Here is a 6343-nt window from a genome sequence, read left to right on the forward strand (position 1 = left end):
CCTTGGACCTAACAAGAAAACAATACAGATAAAAGAAAACACCAGCCTTTGCAAGACAACTCCCAAATACCACAGTGAAAGCAAGACTCCATAAACAAACACCTGTATGCACTAAGAAAATGAGACATATCTATTTTTATCAAATTACACACAGTTTTAATTTTGCTGATTTCAGCAAGCAAAAAACCTTAGCACGATTATGTGATACAGAATTTTAATGGCAAGAATAAATGAGACAAACACATCTATCCTAGAAGGTCATAGGATGACTTAAACACCCCTCACCCTATCATCATCACTTCCAACCAAGCTTCCCATCACAGAGACCCCCTTCCTAAGCTGAGTAAAATCGTCTGGCAGCAGCAAGAATAAAATCATCTGGGACACAGCAACAATACACTGAGAAAAGATGTAACAGTACTGAAGAGGTTCAAAAATACCAACATGGACTGGTTGTGATGCAGGTTAAATATCAACAAAATCACATTCCACTGAACAATATTTACTCTTCACTAACTTGGCCCAATTTTTCAGTCTTTTCCAGCTGTGTCACATAAGAGTAACTCGAGGCACAGAAAGGCAATGCTATTACTCATAATCCTTTCCACACTGTGCCTACTATCCTGTTTTAAGAAAGTTACAACTTATAATTCAGGCTGGAAAGATTTAAAATTTTTGGCCAAGCTAAAGTTCAGAGTATAATCTCAAGCAAACAAATAAAACAAAATATAATGGCCATATTACTATAACAATGTGAAAGTGTGGACATGCTATATCTACCTATAGCCTGACACCTTGATCCTGTGAGGGTACATATCTCCTCCCTGTCCACTGCCATCTACCTGCCCTCCCCCCAGATTACACCCCCTGCCTCTCCCTCCACCTCACTCACATACACCCTCCTGATGAAGTTTCCTACTCTCCATTCCCCCAACTTACACCCCCCTCTCATATATCTCTCCACTCCATCCCTCCATCTCATCCTCAGTCTCCACCTCACTCACATACACTCTCAGAATTAATCTTCCTACACCCTCCTCTCTCATGCACCTCTCCACTCCATCCCTCCATCTCATCCTCAGTCTCCCCCTGCCACTTTCCCCACCTCCACCTCACTCACACAAACCCCTACTTAGTCTCTCTCTCCATCCCCCCCCCACTTACACCTCCCTCTCATACCTCTATTCCATCCTTCCACCTCACTCTCATACTCCACCCCCAACTTACACCCTCCTCTCCTATGTACCTCCACTCATCCCTCCATCTCATCCTCAGTCTCCCCCTCCCTCTTACCCCACATCCACCTTACTCACATACACTCCTAGTTAGTTTCCCTCTCCTTCCCATTTCAATTTACAACATCCTCTACTCAATCCCTCAGTTTCCCTCTCCCCCCCCCCCTCCACCTCACACATTAGGGCCGATTCACACTACACGGTTCGTCTCCGTACGGCTTTCGTACGTTAATTATTTTATCGAAATCAATGGGGCTGTTCACACTATATTTTCCGTTTATTGTTCATCTTTCGTGCGGCTTTCAATCGTACGGATCGCCTACGTTTGGAAGAAATCTCTAACGAACGAAACGTATACGTATGGAAACGCTCCGTACCTCCACCAATCAGTGTGAACATCAATACGTATCAGTCACGGTGTGTTTACAGACAACAGAGGACAACTTTAGCCTGTCAATGCTTTTGGCCGTGAACAGTACTATAAGCAGTCATGAGTGACGAGAAGTTATTAGAACTGGTCAGAGGCTACGAGGAACTATATGAAATGGGCAACAGAAAATACAACGATAACCATGTGAGCCCAGGTCTCACATGCCACATTCAAAGATCCCTTAGCACTGAGGGAGAGCCCTCTCAATGTCAGGAGGCAACAGCTCCCTGAACTTCCTCCAGCCACTCCTTATCCTAGCCACACAGCTAACACCAGCTCCACCTCCAGCACATAGCATGTCCTAAAAAAAAAAAAAAAAAAAATCCTCTACACACTCAACAGCAAGACTAATCCTTTCATGCCTGAAATCTCCATATGCTCCCCCCCACACACTGCACACACCATGTCAGCATTTTTCACAGTCTACCTCTAACACCACATACACAGCCTCTCACCAACACTGAACAAGTTGTAATTCCTTCCCACACCCTAGTGGTAATCCACACATGGCCACACTCCCTCAGCTTTGACAGTACCACCACCAGCCCTAGATACCATCACCCTTGGTTACTAGTCGTATCAACCCTCCAATCACACTACACACTGCCATCAACTGAGACAGAAGGGAACAGGGATCTGTCAGGTTTGATAACATGCTATAACAAATTTAACAGACAATGGAGAAAGTTGCCTTCATGAGGTGGCAGTCTCCTTGGTTATGGCTACTAGTCATATCAATGTGCTAAAGCAATACACTTTACAGGTACAGGAGGCTTGCTTTCATGTGTCTCCTTGGTTACTAGTCCTGCAGGTGGTAGGTGACTGATCATCCACTCACTTGATATACAGTGCAACCTCTTAAATTCGAAGTTCTTGTGTCCTTTTGGAAGTTTTGATAAATTTGAACTTTTAATAAAGCATTTCTGTGGCAATCTTAATTCTCATGGTTTAGACATGCTTTTGACACAAGCTTTGTTGTCTGGGCTAACTAGCTGCCTTCAGGCATCCTATTTTCCATTGTTAACACTACCATTTATCTCATCTCTTAACTCAAGGATCAGTACAATAATCGCTACAAACCATGAAGTGATTCTTTCACATTTCCTTTCCTCATCTTGTGTATGTCCCCTTGTTCTAAAACACTTAGCAGTTCTATTCATATTTAACATCAATCAGTAAGTTGCAAGGGACAGTAATTATGCATTCATTTATTTACGTAAAAACTACAGTACTGAACATGAATATTTACATCTTTCAGCAACCACCATCCACTCCTTGATGTAGCACTGCCCACTATCTCCATTACTTTTGTTTCTGTCCTCCTCTCTCCCTATTTCTCACATCTTTCCTGTCAATTTTTAGTACTCCTTCCTTTTCAGGTGGCTTTACATTGAGTAACATGCCTAATGACTTTCTGTAAGCCAGAAAACCATTTACAATGCTGGGAGGTAACCATATAACCAACCCATATGTGATGCTACACTTCACATATTGTGCACTGATTACACAGTTTATTTTATGACATTTTATGATATGCACAATTACTGCCAATCTGCATGACTATAATCTTGCAGAAATATTGCAATCTCAGTGATGAAATACTTAAGTACGTGTGTGTGTGTGTGAAAAATAATGGATGATGGTGGTGGTGGTTTATATCTGCTCAAAAATAGATTGCACAGTGGTTTAACACTGATGCAAATGATCTATTAGAATTACACTAAGACTGCTGCCTACCAACAATCATGCTTCAGTCAAAAGTGAATAAAATCAGTTGACGTCTGACAAGTGGTATTGCATGGTGTTGTGAGATAAAGGAATATTTACCATAATTCCACTCTAAATCTTAAAAAACCTTATCACACTGCTTTGTAATGTCATACACTGTCAGGTTTAACACCACCGCTATCTTTGACAACACCTGCAATGAGTTATTTACTCTAGTTTCAGCTGGTACAGCACTGAGAACTGTCAAATTTGTCATACATGGTAGTTGCCATCACCAATCATTTCACAACACACACACTAAGTACTTGTGGCTGCATTCTTATACTGCATCAGTTTTGTTCCCAGCACTGCACTAATTGGTAAAGCCAGGACACCTGTTTGAAGCCACAATTATGGTCAAATATCTCTGGCAGCCTCCCTATTCAGTCCTAGCCCTGAGGTCACACCCTATGGCCTCTTCCCAGGTCTTTTTCAGTCTGCCTCTCACCCCTACCCTCAACCTTGCCACTTATCACCTTCCGCACCCAACTGTTACTCTCCATTAAAAATAAAATCAAGGCATTTGAGAGAAGAACAAGTCCCAATGGAACTTACAAATCTGCATATAAGACAAGGTTTTACTATCACACCACTGATTTCCCTAGATAAATAGCTAAGGAAGAGGTGTTAGGGAGCTTCCTTTTGAATGCAGGGGTCTCCAACTGACTTAAGTTTAACCCCTAAAATAAATCATTACAGAAGAGATGTCAGGGAGCTTCCTGTTGTGTGTTAATTCACTCCTGCCACAGCCAATGGTTTTATCCAGCTCTGGGGATATTTTATTTACTGATGGGGTAATAATGGCTATCTGTCTTCTGTTTCAAGTCTCCAAAGACTTAAAAACTATATGGAAAAGTTAAGAATGAAACCTAAGGCACAAGGGGTGGCAGTGATCATTTCCTGGGATATGGTTGTTAGAACTGCCAATTTAACTGCAGCACACTTACTGCAAATAATTCCACTTAGCAAAATTGAGTTTTTAATGTTCTGCATGATTCTTGCAACTTTAGCTTCCTCAGCTATTTAAGCACAAGTTGCAGTGCATTTTGACTAACACCTACTGAGGCCAGTTCTGCAACCAACTGGCAATTAACAAAAGCAGCACCACAGCAAGATTTATTTATTTAAATGGCTCTTGTAGCTTTAAGGGTTGCTGACCTCTGGGCTATGGGAAAGGTGTACAGGCAAGGTAATGTCAATCAGGCATTAAGCTGTATCCCTCCACAAAAGGACAAAAAGCTATACCAATTTATGGGCTAAAATCGGTGCTTCCATCTCACTTAGATTTCTTAACCAAGGAAAAAATAATCTTGCCACTTAGCTATACTGTAGTCTGTCCTTCACCTGATGGAACTGGCCCATTAACATTGCTATTACTCTTTGAACAGCACCATATAGTACTGAATACATATCAAAGCACTTGTTTTTATACGAGAATATATAACCCCTCCACTTCTGTGATGCATTTAGTATATTGTTGCTGTATAACTTTACCTATTGTAGAATATGTAACAGTCTAACATTTGCCAGAATACTGTAGATGTAGCAGTAGTCTAATTTTACCTACTTAATATATACATGTGCGGTTTAATATAAGCCAGAGTACTGTAGATTACAGTATGTAGTAGTAGTAGTCTAACATTACAGTGCCTACTTTAGTACATGATGGAGTAGCCTAACATATGTCTAATATTACCTACCATACCTTGCTGGTGGTGCAGTGGGCAGGGTGGATGGCAAGTCCTGCGCCAGGTGTTACACTGTCTCCCTCAAACACTTGTGGCTGTGACTGCAGGAGGAACCGCCGGGAGTGCTTGGCAAGAACATCTGGCACGGACTCATTAGACTGCTCAGGTTCTGTTGGGAACGGCACATAGTTAGGGAATAATATCACCAACATTTTATCCAAATTTCCCATACAGGGTGTTGCATGAAATGTGTGACAAACTTCAGCAAGTTGTTCTTGGGACAATTTTGAGTTAAGAATCGCTGTATCAACATGGGTTTAATTTCTCATCTATTATGCTCAGGTTCTGTTGGGAATGGCAGCAGATTAGAGACTGGTATCTGCAAAATGTTATCCATCACCACCACCACCAGGATTATCATCATCATCATGTCTCTTTTTTTCCCACCTGCAAGTGGGGTTAGGTGGGGTCCAGAAGGCAAGGAAGAGGAAGTAACAAGAGTGATGGACATAATCATTTTATCCAACCTTCCAATATTTTAAAAATTCAATGCAGCTTTATAATGAACCATGAGTATCTTTGAAGTAAACAGTTAAGTCACCAGCAATTTAACAATGAAACCACCAAGACATGGAGTACTTGGAGAACACAACACCTAAACCCTTCAATCACCAAGCCCTTGCCCTGTGACTGTGACCTTTGACTGATTATTCCAAATACAGTAATGTGCCTTACTTGTAACGATGGCTTTTTGTATCCTGGCTCCCTCTCTGCACCAGCTTCAACTTGTTCTTCAATTTACTCCTCAGACCACCAGCTTCTTTCATCACCTTAGCCACATCTTTCTTCTCTTTGGTCATCTTTTTCCCTTCTGCTTCCTTCATCCTGCAAAATCAATTATCATAATCAGTACAACATTGCCATTTACAGTTGTATTCTTGGTGGATTTGGATATATCTCAGCACCTCTTTCTGAGCCATTCACTGTGCACATTTCATCTCAGTGTGGTTTTGTATATTACTGATGCCAACACTGTCACTGTACAAGCACCATAAATAACAGTGCATAATGCTGAGGTGTAATATACAAAAAGGGTTGTTATGAGAGAGGGTTGTATACAAGAGAGGGGCATGTGAACTGAGAACACAATAGTGAAATGATGGGGGACAGGGCGACATGGAGGCGATTTGTTTGTGGCAACCCCTTATGGGATTAAGGCATCT

This window comes from Coenobita brevimanus, unplaced genomic scaffold, assembly GCF_032717465.1.
Source record: "Coenobita brevimanus isolate Jiangsu-jjx unplaced genomic scaffold, ASM3271746v2 jjx.HiC_scaffold_2801, whole genome shotgun sequence".
Taxonomy (NCBI): Eukaryota; Metazoa; Arthropoda; class Malacostraca; order Decapoda; family Coenobitidae; genus Coenobita; species Coenobita brevimanus.